At 39.3% G+C, this 16,458-nt stretch overlaps 1 long non-coding RNA gene across 1 annotated transcript in view; it reads right to left on the reverse strand.

Annotated features, from left to right (window-relative positions):
- The window catches only part of LOC146544209 (uncharacterized), an 86,841-nt gene that overhangs the window by 56,408 nt on the left and 13,975 nt on the right, over positions 1-16,458 (reverse strand). The window lies entirely within an intron of this gene.

Raw genomic sequence — 16,458 nt, forward strand, 5'->3', positions numbered from 1 at the left:
GCCCACAACTAAATGCTCTGTATTTACATTGTGCATAATGAAGCACTTCCATTTTTTGACAGTTTTTTGGTAAAAATTAAAGTGAATCTTCCATTTTTACTTTCTTAGCTATATAAATTCATGCAATTAATTCAATGACCATTGTCTATGAATCAAAATGATGGATCCTAACATTTATTGTGGCATTGAATGAGGCACTGTGCACATCAGCATGCTTAATTAAAGATCACTTCCATTGTTTTCAGAATATTTCATAATATTATGGGGAGAGGCTCAGAGAACTGAGATTGTTAAGCCTTGAAAAGAGAAGGCTCAAAGGAGACCTTATCAGTCTCTACAATTACCTGAAAGGAGGCTGGGACAAGGTAGGAGCTGGCCTCTTCTCCCAGGTGACAGCAATAGAGTGAGAGGGAATGGCCTCAAGTCGCACCAGGGGAGTTCAGGTTGGATTAATATTTCATAGAAAGGAGTGGTGAGGTATTGGAATGGGCTGCCCAAGGCAGTAGTGGAGTCACTGTTTCTGGAGGTGTTCAAGAAAAGAGTAGATGTTGCACTGAGGATCATGGTCCAGAGTGGTCTCAGGCATGAGTTGATGGTTGGACTGGATGATCTTAGTGGTATTTCCAACCTTAACGATTCTATGATCCTATGGATATTTAGGACAGGTTCCCACAATTGTTTTTTAGACAAAATTCTAATAAATGCTTACCAAAATCTAAATTAGTTTTTGCCTCTATGTACTAATTGTTAACATTCAAACAATGTTAACAAAGTCAACAACTTAACAAGCCTTCTACCATTTCTTTTGCACAGAATTGCTCCTACCAAAATATTCACCATGTGAAAACTGGTTAGGGAGATGAGAAGCCAGACAGCAAAAATTGCATTCGATTGTTGGGCCAGACAGAAATAAAATTATAGTTAGTGTTGAGTAGCTTGTGAATCTTTAAAAAAATAAGGAAAGGGTTTTTTTCTTAATACTGATTGATTCTGTGTAATGTGTAGGAAGCTGCTGAGAATTTTTTATGTGGTATGTCCATACTTTGAGTTATTTCAGATAGAGAAACAGATACCACAGCTTGACATAGTTTGGGGTTTAGCATATTCTATTTCATTATTATTTTAGAGACCATCTGAACAAAACGTGGACAAACTCACCTCCTGACCTATCAAGGAACTAATCCGATATTGATAGAGAGGCAGACAGCCAACTGGCATCTACCTGTACAGCTACACTGACCTCTGCCCTTTTTATGTTATCAGAAGCTTGGTACGCTATCTCTTATCTCAGTGCAACAAGAATATCTCTGATAGATCAGTGCTTAGAACATAATGTTCCTAATATCACAGGTACTGATATACACTCTTTATGTCATTTGTGACCTCAGAGTCATTTGATTTTGGCTATTGCTGTTGGATTAAATTATGTCCTGCTCTCAGAGTTCAACCCCAGAATCTATTCTTTCAGAAAATGAAACATGAACATAGCCAATCATTTTAGTTACTAAATCATTGTTAATAAGAGTATGTAAAGTTTATATTTTATAAACCTGAGATATTCTTAATTACTATTTAAAAAAAAAAAAAAAAAGCTACACAAGAAGATTGTATTGATCCACTAGTAATTTTAGAATAAAAAATGTTTTGAATTTCAGTGTTCCAGAACATGAACTGAATGACCGGTCATTCACATCTCTTCTGTTCTGCACAAATTTAAATGATGAAACAAAAACAGAGCTTGATAAACACAGCACCAGAGAATGATAAAAACAAACACATCACTATCCTTGCAGCTGAGAGCTGACCTTGATTTAGGGCTCCTGCAGCAGAATGGACACTGTCCAGATTAGCCCTCTCAGCAGCTCAGCTAGCTACATTCAGTCTATTGTTAAATGAAAACTTCTCCCTAACAGAGGTCATTTTTTTCCTTTTCCCCTTGCTTGTGTGGTAGTCAAATAAGATAAAAAATTGATATTTTGGGGTTGCATCCCTGTCAAAATATTGCTTATAGAATACTATACCTTGAAAGTAATTTTACTTAAAATAGAGTGTGCCAAGCAGCTATGGGAATTAACTTCATGTTTCATCAACAGAAGAAGTGGGGGTGAAGCCCCATTAATTTAAGGCAATGATTTTTACCCTGCCATTTCACAATTCTTATCACCTTCCATAAGGGTTTGTATTTCACTGAGATAAAATGATCCTTCATCTCCACTTCCTTATGTATAACACTCACCCTGTGACTCCGAAAGTCCTATCACATAACACTTTTTGCAGCTGGTTGTACATTTTTCAAGGCTGTCTAAAGCTTGAAGTATTTGACTGGGACTGTATGTGCCCAGTTTGAGGATCAGGGACAGAGTGGTCCTCGCCTTCCTCAATCCGCCTGATAAATTCACACCATAACCAAAATGCTTCACTTCAGTTGATTGTATAGAAAAACATGTAAGTTGTGCAAGAGATTACTGTTCACTTTAATCTATAAAATTAAAATATGTATTTTTTCCTAACTCAGATTTTTCTACTTAAGTAACAGACATCTCCGGTGTTCAAAAGAGATGTTCTGTCCGTCCCCAGACAGAGCATGGGCCCTGATTTAGAAGGAGAGCATCTCTGTATTGCTACACAATATAGAGAGTATTAAGAGAAGAGAAATAAAGAATCAGTAGGTATTAAACAGTAAATCATGAACTGAAGAGATTCTCTCCACTGTCAACAACTGGAAATACTGTTGGAATTCAGCTACCATAACTTCCCTTTATAGTGTAAAAGAACACCAAACAAAGAGGCTTCTGGTGTTCAGCCTGATCATCTTTGGTACATCAACATGGTACAATTACACCAGCATGTACCAGCTATGTACATAAATCACTATGAAAATAAAGCTTCCTATTTACTTCTACAGAAACTGATACAAAGAGCTCAATAACACTATTTGATAGAGCAAATTCTCAGCTACAAAACAACGTAGTCAACACTATTAGCTGTGCATTTTTGCCAGTGATAAACAAGAGGCTAGATGCCGTGCTTGTAAAAATCTGCACCAGTAGAGGTGACACACTGTCACCACTGCTGAAATGCACCACACAACACCTCACTGCGTTCGGATCCACTGTTTGGTCTCCATAGAGCAAGCATTGATGGATGTCAATGGGTGCAATTTTTTCCACATGGAGGGATTGAATGACATACCTTTGGTTCACACACACCTCCATGTCAGATGTCACTTTGTCCCTTGGTTGCCATCTGTCACATGATAACAAAATGTAATGAAATACTGGTGGGAAGGCTCGTCCCCTACTGCCATACCACCAACACCCATCTCTGATGTTGTGGGCCAATTTAACAAAATAGAAGACATTACTTTTGGAACAGCCCTCATGTGTACCAACTGCTCACTTAGCATCAACACATAGACACGCAGGAGCCCTTCCAGTGTCTCTGATATTCCTTTTGAACTTTATCTCGTACTGATGGACAACAGTCAATAGCCCATAAGCATTAAAGATGACAGACAGATATGCGTATTTTGCCCTAGGGTTTAACTGCAGTTGAAAGTTGATACAATCTTTGGGTAAAACAAAACAAAAATCAAACAGCGCTCAGGAGAAATGTGACACTGGGAAAAAAAATGGCCAAGTTGCAAAAGGTTAAGCATTTGGAATTCATTTTCCAATAGTTAAACGTCTAAATTCTGTCAACGTTGATGTAAATTAAGCACAAATGAGGAAGGAAGCCTAACCATGCGCTTGTGAATGTCAAGACACTAAAACTGGCTTTTCTCATGCCAGCAAATCACTGCTAACATAGGATGTTCACCTTCAAAATCAGGCCATGCTCATATGTTAAAAATACGGATTGACACACAGAGCACAGTGTGCCTTTCAAAGATGCTGCTTAGCAGCACAGTGTCTTTTCACATGTTATTTCTGAGCCTTACCCACACGAAGCTCAGAAGCAATTGTGACTGGAATACTAACAGCTAAATGGTTTTGATAAATACGTTTTACTTCAGTTGTACTTGATATTACGTACAGTCCTAGTGCCCTTTGTTCTAAATTACCCAAGCCGATGATGCAAACATAAAAGTGAAGTCCAAATCTTCCTGCGACTCTTGCAACTCAGTGTAAGCAAGATGCCTATATCTCTTTTGGATCAACAAAGCAGAGTAAAGCTTGTTGTGCAAAATTCACTCATAGTCCCAATGGGAAAAGAACAACTCATTGCCAATTGTTTTAAACCTATGTTATATTAGCCCAAGCTTTCTACATAGCTATATCCCAATTTCTACAGTATCTTTCCCTGATTATTCCTATCTGGTTTCTCCTCTGGAGACGTCACTTATCAGCTCTTTCTGTGTTATGGAACTGTGCCTTGTCACCAAGCCTGGAGAAAAGTGATAATGAACCAGTCACACTGCAAAAGACTTCAGAAATGTTTAATGCACACAGCGGTAGTTGAGAGGAACTGCACTACCTTGAGTGCTCATCTATATTAGTATAATTTAATTACCCGATTAGATAGTGTTTTGAGAACAAAGTGTTCTACAGCTTGTTCCGCAGTTATAAATCAAAGATAAATGGCCTGAAAGAGTACTTAGGTCCTAATCCCAAATACCCGTCAAAATCTACAGATAGAGCTGTAGGAAAAGAGCAAGGGCAGAGCAACGCAGACACTTCTGCATTATGACTGTGATCTGCATTTGTCTGGAAAAGCGTTTCCCTATGCAGAACCAATAGATGAGAAACTTTGGCTGTCAGAAGGCCAATTCACAGAGTCACAGAATCGTTGGAGTTGGAAGAGACCTCTTGTTAAGCAGGTTCCACGGAGTAGGCTGACTTTTCCTGCAGCTCCATTCAGACATCTGAAGTTAAGCATCAGGTCTTCCCTCCCTTCCCCCACCATGTGGAAAAGGGACATAAAAGACCGAATTCCTAACCCAGAGCTGTGCAGCCTGTCGGTGGGAGCCAGCATTAGATCGCAAATCCTGTTTCCAAGCCTTCACCCACAGACAAACACAACTTGAAAAATAAAACTAGTGAGAGAGCAATCTGTGTTTCGCTTTTTTTCCTACATTCCTCCAAATGGGAAGCAATACAGAGTGGCTGTTTCACAGATGTTACTGTGCAACATCCAAAATAAAACAATAAGTAAAACAAAAACACCACACTGAGACCGACAGACTTCGAGGTGAGCAGGGAAAAACCCAAACAATAGTAGTAAATGGATTATTCAGAAATTCTGCATACTGCTGGGAGCAGCACGTACCAAGGGGAGGAACAGCGAGACCAGCTGCAAGTTTAAAAAACCAAACAGAAGCCTGGAAACCCATTCCTGTCATCCTCACATCTAAAATTCTTCTGCAGTGATGTCTGCAGACTGCTGACAGTAAATGTCTTACTGAATTTTTTTGGTTAGTTTGCCACAAGTACAAAAGAAACATAAAATAGGAACAAGGCAATTTATCACTTCTCTTGCCTGCAGAAGACAGGCAAGATTTATTTGACTTCCAATTCTGCAGCTCCAGAATTCAGCCCTGAACCTAAGTTTGCTTCCAGTGGTCTTAACCTGAATGCCTGACCTAATACTGCTACTGGGCCACATGCTACCACTGTAATTTTTTTCCATTCTCAAGTTAACTTCAAGGGTTAGATTTCCAAAATCATTCAACATGTGCAGTCAGAATCAAATTTTCAGATGAAAAAATAACCCAGACGGAATGAGAATTGTGTTCAATCCTTGCAGCTCACACTGAGAACTGCCCCAAAGCATTTTGATATATAAGGAAAAAAAAAAAAGAATCCCAGAGAAACAAAATCAATTGTGAAAGCTCACACTGAATCTTCTTAGAATCATGGAATTGTTGGAACTGGAAGGGATCCTTAGAGGTCATCTAGTCCAACTCCCCTGCAATGAATGGAGATACCTACAGCTCCATCATGTTGCTCACAGCCCCATCCAGCCTGACCTTGAATGTCTCGGCCTCTCCAAAGTTATTCCTAAGTCACATTTTCTGTTCCCCAAAACAACTTAAAGTGCTTCTGCTGTCCTGCAGTCAATAGCACATAAAAAGCCAAGCAATTTATTGAGAAGAACAAACAGCTGTAGGAGTAATTGTTCACATAAGCAAATTCCAGAGTCCTTTTTACAGCTCTTCATGCTGTTATGACATCCCTCTTCCTGATTTCAAAGCGATGACCGCGACAGCTCAGCACACATGCAGCCTGGCTTGAGGAACTGAGAACATGCTCAGCTCGCTCAAAGGCAGGCAAACAGGGCATGACATGAACCCAGGCACTACCTGCTGCTGCCCAGGGGACAAGTCTGCTTTCCATTAAGCCATATTTTCTTTGATTCCTAGTGCTCACTTCATGTCATATTAGTTTTCATACTTTCCAGAAGTATTTTTCTCTCTCTTTGCCTTTTGGCCTTTCAGGGGAGAATGGAAGAAGTTTCCTACAGCCTTCAGGATAGTCCAAATAAAGGGGCATACAAAAGCTCATATAGCTCAATTGAAATTACTTCAGAAGTTTTAGCAAAGTAATTAGGACGTTAGGGCCTCAGATGAAGGACAGAAGAGAATGTCCATTGGGCAGTGACCTGCAGAAACGTGTCCCAGCCCCACGTGTATTACAGGACATACCAGGTCAGTCCAGCTCTTCTACCCACTCCTTTCAAGAGAAATCAATTTCTCAGTTGCAGGCCTATTTTCTTTTAACCATTTTTGCCGAACTATTGTAACCGTAACTCTTTGTAACTCTATTTTAGCTTAGGAAAAAAAATGAAAGAATAGAAAATAATACACAAATCCTGCATATCAATGGAAACTATTTTCTTTGCCAAAAAAAAAAAAAAAAGCTTTTTTGGCCTTTTGCGAAGTGGTAATGTTGCTCTGCAATTAATCTATATCAAGATAAGGATGTGAGTACATAATGAATGAAATTATGCAGGCAACACATGATGAAGAGATTCCTTAGAAGTATATTTAGAAAGAAAAGTGAAGCAAGTAGAGGAAGTAAATAAGTAAAAATGTGTAAAAGATGAGTGATTGATCTAGTCTTGCTGAAAAGCTCTTACTTTGGTTTCAGTTTTCAATGAGAGATGCAGGGAAAAAGATTTTTCACAGTATGATTTCTTTGGAGTGCACGAAACCTCTAATCCAATGAAAGATGCTGGGCCCATTGAGTGCTAAGCCATTTTACTCCCCAAAGACTGATTTTCCCTTCCTCTTTTAGTATGATAACCTGGGGTAAGTGAGGGATTGTGATCTGTATGCTAAGTGGAGCAGTTCAGAGTGGAGGCTTCCCATATGGACCATTAACACTGACCCTCAAATACACACTATCTTTGTATGACTAAGTTTGCTGTGAAACTTTTTCTAAATGCTTCTTGAAGAGCTTAAGCAGTATTTTTACTGCTTATTAACAGAGCAAAGAAGATTACTTGGGTTTCTGAGGCTTTTAACAGCACGGAGACAGTAAAGCACACTTAATTTTTTTATCCTTTTATAGTGTATTCTGTGCCTCCTCGTCCTCAAAGGCTGCATGCAAAGGATGCACCCAGTGGCTGCATACTTCCTAGGTGCTTTTTGACTAGGTAGGTAATTCAGTACATAGATTGTTTTACTTTTGCTGCACATTATCTTCATTTTAAAAATAAGCTACAATATAACATTGCTACAGCCTTCATTTGATATGTTGGGTTCAAGCTGGCTCATCCTGCTGCTACTAGGCAGTAAAACTTGAACAGTGAATGTAACAGAAAAGCAGCTTCCAGGCTTCATTGTACGAGTCAGTTCTATTTGCAAGCCAAACAGAAATACCACCCCTCATTTTGTTAATATTCTGCTCTTTGTTGACAAGCACTGCAAGAATCAGAAATAGTCAATGGAGTGTGAATTTCCCAAGCTCACTCTTGCTGTGCATTCCCTTGGTCCATCTCCTCCCCTTCCTTCTACCTGCTCATCCTCATGTGCCTCATTCCCCTCTCTCTCACATGTACATTTCTGTTGGCAAAACTGGGAACAAACCACATCTAAACCTGATTAGAAACTTCTGAGATGTTAGGGATTGCAGCAGTGGCTGAACACCAAAACAGAGCAAGAACAGAATATGTCACAGGTAAAACATCCCAATGTGATAATTGGGGAGTGCTCAAAACCCCAACTGAGGGACATCCCTCAGTTCCACCTTTTGAGGGCTATTTACCAGAGAATCTGGGTACAACACAGAGATTATCTGAAGGACAGTGTTCACTCCTCAATGCCAGTGCCTGCCAGCCACCAGGAGCCCCGTGGTCTTCCTGCAATGTTGGGTTTGCAGACAGGACAGCACCGACCCTCTCAGCAGCTACATCCAGCTTGGACCTGCTGCTGGAGCTACTGCAACCTGTGGGTGTGGCTGCAATATCTGGTAATTTAATTTGGACAGATACTTAGATAAAAACAACCTTCTACACTGTATTTGTCATTCTCTGGCACAGGTGAAGTCATCATCCCTGAAGTGTTCAAGAAAGAAGTAGATGCAGCACTGAAGGACATGGCTAGTGGTCAAGGTGGGGATGGGTTGGGGTTGGACTTGGGGATCTTGGAGATCTTTTCCAACCATAACGATCCTATGATTCCTGGAAAATGTATCACTACAGCAAACTACTTTCCTATGCACTATTTCTCCCTCTATAAAAAAAGAAACTAGAAGATTTGGGGGCAGGGAAAGAGCTGAGAAGCACAGCTAGAATTTCATCTATCACACAACCTAGCTTGCATCATGAACTTACTTCCACATGATGAAAACACCTGTTGTTCTAATCACAGCTCAGCACTGCCTATACAGATACCACAGGACAGAGTATATTGTAGATTTAAAGTCAACCTTACATGCCAAAGGAACAGCTGGGGTCACAGTAGATGACAGACACAGCAGTGTCAAGATGTGGCTGTGCTGCAGAGTGGCCCACTGTTCAAAGACTCATACAACCCAGCAACACTGGGGAAGAGTGATCCCCAGGGGAGGATGTCACATCCCCAAGGAATAACCTATTTTGAAGTCATATGCAGTGCCTCCAGTTCCCCACATTGCTGGGTTATAATGACCTTTGTATGGATAAATAAGCTTGGCTTTCAGATGAAAAAGTAATTCTTAAAGAGGAGCCTCTTAAGAAAAGACGAAGTCTACCATAAAGGAAAGATAGCAATCTGCAAGTTTAACAGTGACTTCTGAGTGATACACCTTTGATTCTGAACACATTTTGTGCTCCAGAAATTCGTGTTCCCTTAGCAAACTTTATACTCATTCTTTTTCAGCCATCCTCTTCAATATCTGATTTAAATTCTCCAATAACTACTCGTGATTCTTCCACAGCTCTATATTGAAACATGTTAAGAAAGCAAAAAAAAAATAATTTGGTCAGGGTTCAGTAAAACACTTGCCTACTGTATAGCAAAACAATCGGTTTATTCACACGCTTGATTTCATTATCTATCATAAACTATCAGGAAGTAGAAATATTTTCAAATACTTCAGGAATTCACAGTTGTTTACTGGGCAGACATATTTTAAAGGCTTTTTAGTGTAAACAGCATAGACAAAAATAGAGGAAATTTCTGACCTAAGTGTTGGGAAAAGTAGTGCTTAGAGAAAAAAAGATGCAATATTAAGTTTTACAATAATAATTAAGAGAGGCTGTTGACTCTACATCCTTGAGAATATCTTAATTTTTGAATTTAAATTAGATGTGCTATGTGTGTACAGAGCTAGACATTCAGAGTAACATCAGCAAGTCAATGTCCACTGTTAAGTCTTAGTTTGTATTATCTTCCAGAATAACTCATTTACAATAATTAACAAATCCCAGACTCAAGACCCAGATTAAGTGCAGAAACCGCAAATTTCTTAAGTCATTTAGGAACTGTAAACCTCACTTTCACCTCTTGTCAGTACCAATGATCAGTCAGTGATCAGGGGTCAGCATTTGGACCTGTTACAACAGAGCAACTCAGCTGAAGGCTCTAAGGATATTCATGGTCTGATGAGCAAGCGTCAGATGATACAGTGCTAGTCTGGACTCAGAAAGGGGTGACTGTCATCTGAAACTGGTATCTACTCTAACAGGTAAGCTCTCATATCAAGAAAAAGGTACTTCTTTAGAAGCAACAGTTGTTCCTTTCAGAATAGTGTGATATGCAAGTATAGCTGCCAGTATTTTTTTTTTTTCGTCTGAAAAGCAGAAATCTGGAGCTGCCATTGACAGAAAAATCACACCAGAAGATTCCTAAGAACAGACATACACTCTAAATTCTGGTGCAGTACTCTGCGCACACACCTGCTTGTGTACATGGTGGGTGACATCGTCTAGATATATTTGGCTTGATTATGAAGTGCATTGTGCACTTCATTCAGACTAAGAAGATACAAAACAGGTAACATCAGTTTGTCGTATTCAATATTTAATGTATTCACTTGAGAAAGAGAAATTTCAAAAACCTCACTGTACTCTCTTCAGATATTTGGCTGCATTTTTCAGCTTATATTTCAGTTTCTCAATTTTTACCATCTTTGATCTTTGGGATATAAGCAAATTATTACGAAGGGAAAGTCACTTCAGTACACCAACTGAACCAGTTTGGTCTTTAAATTAGGTTTTTAGGTCTTTAAATTAAATTAGAAGGGGGAAGGGGACAAAACGAGGGCCACTGGGATTGAACAGGTAGTTCAAGGGCTCATGCCAAACAGGTGAAAAGGGTGGAGTACAAAGGGATGGACTAAGGCAGGGGGATGCTGCTGTTCTAGGGGATCCTAGATCCTCTATAAAGGTGGTGAGACAGAAAGCCCAGCTGAAGTCCCTTTATACCGATGCACACAGGCTGGGAAATAAGTAGGATGAGTTGGAAACTGTGATGCACTTGGAAAGTTATGACCTTGTTGCTATCACAGAAACATGGAGGGATGACTCCCATAACTGGAATACCACTATTGAGGGGTATTGGCTCTTCAGAAGGGATAAACAAGGTAGGAAGGGTGGGGAAAAATTGCTCTCGATGTCAGAGTGGATAGACTGTGAGGAGCTCTCTATAAGAAACAGTCAGGAACAGGTTGAGAGCCTGTGGGTTAGAATGCAGGCCAGCTGGTTATAGGGGTATACTACAGGGAAGACTATGAAACAGATCCTCCAGGATGACATGCTTGATCGCATGAGGAATGTGCGTGTGATCTGAGACAGCCAGCATGGCTTCACCAGAGGAAGGTCATGCTTGACCAATCTGATGGCCTTCTATGATGGAGTGATGGCATTGGTGGACAAGGGAAAGGCGACCAATGTCATTTAGCTGGACTTGAGCAAGGCCTTTGACACGGTCCCCCACCACATCCTTATCTCCAAATTGGAGGGATGTGGATTTGATGGGTGGACCACTCGATGGATAAGAAACTGGTTGAAAGGCTGCAGACAGAGGGTGGTCATCAATGGTTCTATGTCCAGGTGGAGGCTGGTAACAAGCGACGTCCCCCAGGGGTCTGTCTTGGGACCGGTGCTCTTTAACATCTTTATCAATGACATTGATGAAGGAATCGAGTGCAGTCTCAGCAAGCTTGGAACAGCTGCCCAGAGAGGCTGTGGATGCCCCATCCCTGGAGGTGTTCAAAGCCAGGTTGGATGGGGCCCTGGGCAGCCTGGTTAGTATTAAATGGGAAGGTTGGTGGCCGTGCCTGTTGCAGGAGGGTTAGAGACTCATGACCCTTGAGGTCCCTTCTAACCCGGGCTAGTCTGTGATTCTGTGTCATGGAAACTCTTTATTCAGAACTATTCTTTGCACTTGTGAAGGCTGTCCAACTGACGCCTTCAGCAAGTATGTTTCCACAGAACAAAAAGGGATATTTTGTTAGAAAAGTCTTTGGGCAAAACAAAAGAAAATTTTGGGATTAAATGGTATTATGTGCTAGAGATTTTGCAATGGGCTGGTAAGTCCCTCCATTTATACTTGCATCCATTTATGTAGGTGCTGCTTTGCAGAAAGGCTATTCCATTTTTTTTTAATTATTATTATTATTTAGTATGCTTCTGTATTTTCTTTTTTTTTTTTTTTTCTTTCTTTTAATGATAGTTGTTACTTTTCTTCCATTTTTTGAAAAGGAGATCTTACTTCACCAGAGAATAAGGTTAATCTTAAATATCATGAGCTGCCTTTTGTGAAAGAAACCCTCCTTCTAAGTCAAACTCTCAGTTCTTGAGTGTAAATAAAGTCAGTATCCGATATACTAGTTATAAATGAGTTAAACTTGTTTAGTAAATGAGATCTATAGGGAAACTGAAGATTGATGCATAAGAATATCATGCCAGCTTTAGATTTAGGACTTTATTTCACTCAGAAAAAATGCCAAATACGGTTGCATATATGCAATTCCACTAAGCAAAGCTTCCTCGTCCCCTGCAATTCATTCCACAAAGTGGAACTATTCACTAGAAAAATCTCCTGCAAGTCCTGAAATAGGACTTAACAGTTATTTGAAGAATTTATGTAAGCACAAATGCAATAATTTCTCAATTACAGTAAGATCTATTTACAATTAAGCCATTTTCTCCCTGTTTCAGACTGAAAAGGAATAGAACTAGAATTTAGGAAACAGAAAGTCCACTACAAAAACATTCATAAATCACAGTCCTATACAACATTTTCTGAATAAAGAAGACAGATAAAACCAACTATTTATCCCACTGCAAAATAGATGTCAAAATATGCATCTTAAGTACATAAAGCATCCCACTGAAATAAGCATGAGCATGTAAGGTACGTATCTTCACATAGGATTCAATTCCAATCAAATAACTGATAGAAAACGTTCTCATATGCTATTGCCTGTGAAACATCACAACCTAGGGGAAAGGATGCCACCAACTTAAAATATAATTGTGAAATAGTATTCTCTGATAATTGTTCATTTTATACACTTCCAATGATTTTATGTATCTTACATTTTCTCCTTTAGAAATCTTTTCTCTGAAGCTTTGAAGTCCTGTCACCAGCAAATTTAATTAGCAAGCAACATTGAAGACCATAAAAAAGCAGTTATTGCAAGTAATCTCCATCGGCTATCTAAGAGTCTGTTCCAAAGAATCCACAATGAGAAAGTTTAAGTGCTAACCACGTATGAAACACTTGTTAATCATTGGGTGTGGCCAAATACGGCCCTGAAGTGAGTGATTTACACTCAGTAAACATTCACAGTGGTTATGCAATGTGATGTGGCCCCACATGGATGGTATGTGGGTGCTAAAACTTGGCAGATGTCTCAGTTCCAATGTGTTCTTATTACAGAAATATCTAACTGGCATCATAGGCTAATACGGATTGAAAGTAAAAGACTTAGCAAATTACGGCTCTGAAAGTTAATTTACTAGAAAATAAGGAAATCAAATTATTATGATTATCCAAATATGAGCTATCGTGAGACACTACAGTCAATGAATTGATAACAGAACTTTAATCAAACTTTAGTAGGGTCTCAAAAGCAAAGCTTTTAACCAAAATAATTGGGAATAAATAATTGAGGCTCAGTTTAAATGCGATACTAGAATCTAATGAATGAAACAATAATAATAATGAAATATTACCAATCCAGACAAAAGAATCAAGCAGATACTTAGATGATATCAGTCTAATCCTCCTCATACCTTTACTCACAGAAAGGGTGCCGAGGTAGTGCTGGCTACGAAGACAATCACTGCCCCAAACACACAAGCATTTCATGACCTTATGGCCTCACTCCATTCACCTGTACAGTAGCAGGCTTTGACACCTGTGAGAGCTGCACTGCTAAACAACGATCTTCCCTCTCGCAACACCTGTAATTCAGCCCCATGTGATTATTCAGCTGCAAACAGCCCTGAGAGCAAAATCCAAACACCTGAGTTGGATTTCGTGTTCAGTCCTTGATTCACAGTCAGAAAATGGAAAGGCTACTGAAGATTCAAGACATCAAACTTCTTCCTGAGGTTGTCCTGATTAAATAAATCTTTGATTTAACAAGAATTTCCACTGTCAAAATACAAAACTGGAGTATTTATTTATTATTATTTTTTACATATTATTATTTTTTCAGGAAATACTTTCAATTATTCTGACGTAAAGAATATCATCAGAAGAATAATGGACATTTCTGTATTACTTTAAAATGATCTCTCCTTTAGAAGCAGTATTTCTAAGCTCTTAGTTTTTAATGTGGGATTTAGCTAAGATAGTTATTCTGTACGATATCATAAAGCTATAATGACAATGTATTGGAGGGCTACAGAACCATAAATATCAACATGGAAATTTCTGACTTGAATTCCAGTTTATTGTCCACTGACTTTATTCTGCTTCACGCAAAACTCTACCACTCCAAAATACTTTTCTTTAAGAAAGATCATTAAAAATTATGGAACAAAAAAGATCTCTGTAGGCTTACATTCGTGTATTTACATCAATATGAATACTGCTATTTGAAAAAGCTTCCTGCAATGAAACTCACATTACTGTGCACTGAGACCATACTGGCACCTCTATTTGCCAGTGGGTTACAGCACAGCTGACCCAACTGCTAATTAGCAGCATTTGTTGATGGCAAACACACCGTCTTAAAAACATTTTCAAACCAGTAATAGTATTGTTTTCCCAGAATGAATGTTACAGTGATCTTCCACTTACACTTACTCTGGTAACGTGACTTGCACACAAATCTGACCATGAGAACTTTTCTAAATCTCACTGTTTATTTCAATCCCAGGCCCCACAACAATTACTCACCATCTCAGCACCATCTGGCCCCTGCAGTCTTACTACATAGGATGCACTTTAGTGGCTCAGGTGTGAGAGGGACTGCCCACAAATTCACTTCTTTGCAACTTTTTGTGAACTCATTAGGTGTTGTCATCACTGACCAGTGCTGAGCTGTGGTTACAGGAGGAGGCACGCATGTACTCTGCCCATGTAGCCCTGCATGCCTGCACCCATTACATCAAGCTCCTGCCAGACCGGGTTGATGTTTGATCCCAGAACCTTGCTACTGCCATGGCATGGCCAGAGACAGACTGTAGGTATGAATCAAAGCCTCAAGCTTGCAGAAAATGTTCGTGTTGTTAAAGTCATAAGCAGAAGAAGGGGAAAAAAAAAAAAAAAAAAGGCAAAGGAATGCCTGGCAAGTGAAAGTTACTGCTTTTTTGAAAGTGGACACACCTTAAGACATGTTCGGTACAAAAGGGAAATATTAACTAATGATGAGGGTACACTTAGATAAAGAAATTACTGTAAGGTGGTGGGTTGAGTTTGCAGAGCAGTACCTCCACCGACTCGCTGTTATCCATTTATTGCTCTCCCATCTAGTCCCTCCACTGCACTGAGTGCAGCTTTCAGTGCAAAAATGATTGTGATAGCAACAAACGGGGCATTAATTGATAATCCAGCTGGATGAGACCTCACAAATATGCCCTTGACATTTTGTAAACTTTATGAGGACTAATTGTCTTGCAGCTATAGTTGAAGTGCATCCACCTCTACCCAAGGCAAGGCTTAAGAGAAGGACTTTTGTCATTATAACCTACCTCACATTACTGCATCTCTTGTGATGAGCTCCAAAAGGAACTCTCTGCCCTTCCTGCACACCACCTCTGCATACAAATTTATTCTTTGGTATGATAAGTCCTTGTTTTGCTTTGCAAAAGGTATCGTCATACTGTAGACTGAGGTTGAATTAATATCTACTTGTTTAAAACCAACCAATAAAAAACCGCAAGGAAAACATAATTAAGTGAATTCCATAAATTATGCCATCGATGTAGTTTAGAAAACTGATGCTGTTGTCTTGTTTCCTTTTCTTTGGCCTTGCATATCTGACCAAGTTGTGCATTGAAAAATGCAATGAACCATAGAATCGCAGAACCATTGAAGTTGGAAAAGACCACTAATATCATGTATTCCACTGTCAGCCCATTAATGCTGTGCCCACTAAACCACCTCTCACAGAAATGCATAGAAGCTATAATTAAAACTGCAATTAGTAACTGACAGCAAACATCTGAAATTCATCCTAAAACATCACATAACACTATTTCTTTTCCAACCTGAGGGTACCCAGTAAGAGTAGGCTATGAGTTCAGGGTAAAGCATTACAATTACTTTTAATCATTAAAGCTTTCAACTCTTTACAGCACAGCTTCTATCAAGGAGCACACTTAAAACGTCAGAGGACAATTGTGAACCCTATAATTGATATTAAAGTTTAGATTTTAACCATACGAAGAAATGGTTGCTTTGAAAACAAACGCACTGGTAGGGTCATAGGTTCACACATGGTGCTTTCTTTCCTTTCCCTCTCCTTTATTTATTTTTTTTATTGCTCTCATTTTATTATTTAAAAATGCTGATAGGTTAGAAAAGAGTCAGATCAAGTCAATCTGTCCGGCTAATATTTAACCTCCAATTAAAAC

The sequence above is a fragment of the Meleagris gallopavo genome, chromosome 5, assembly GCF_905368555.1.
Source record: "Meleagris gallopavo chromosome 5, MGAL_WU_HG_1.1, whole genome shotgun sequence".
NCBI lineage: Eukaryota > Metazoa > Chordata > Aves > Galliformes > Phasianidae > Meleagris > Meleagris gallopavo.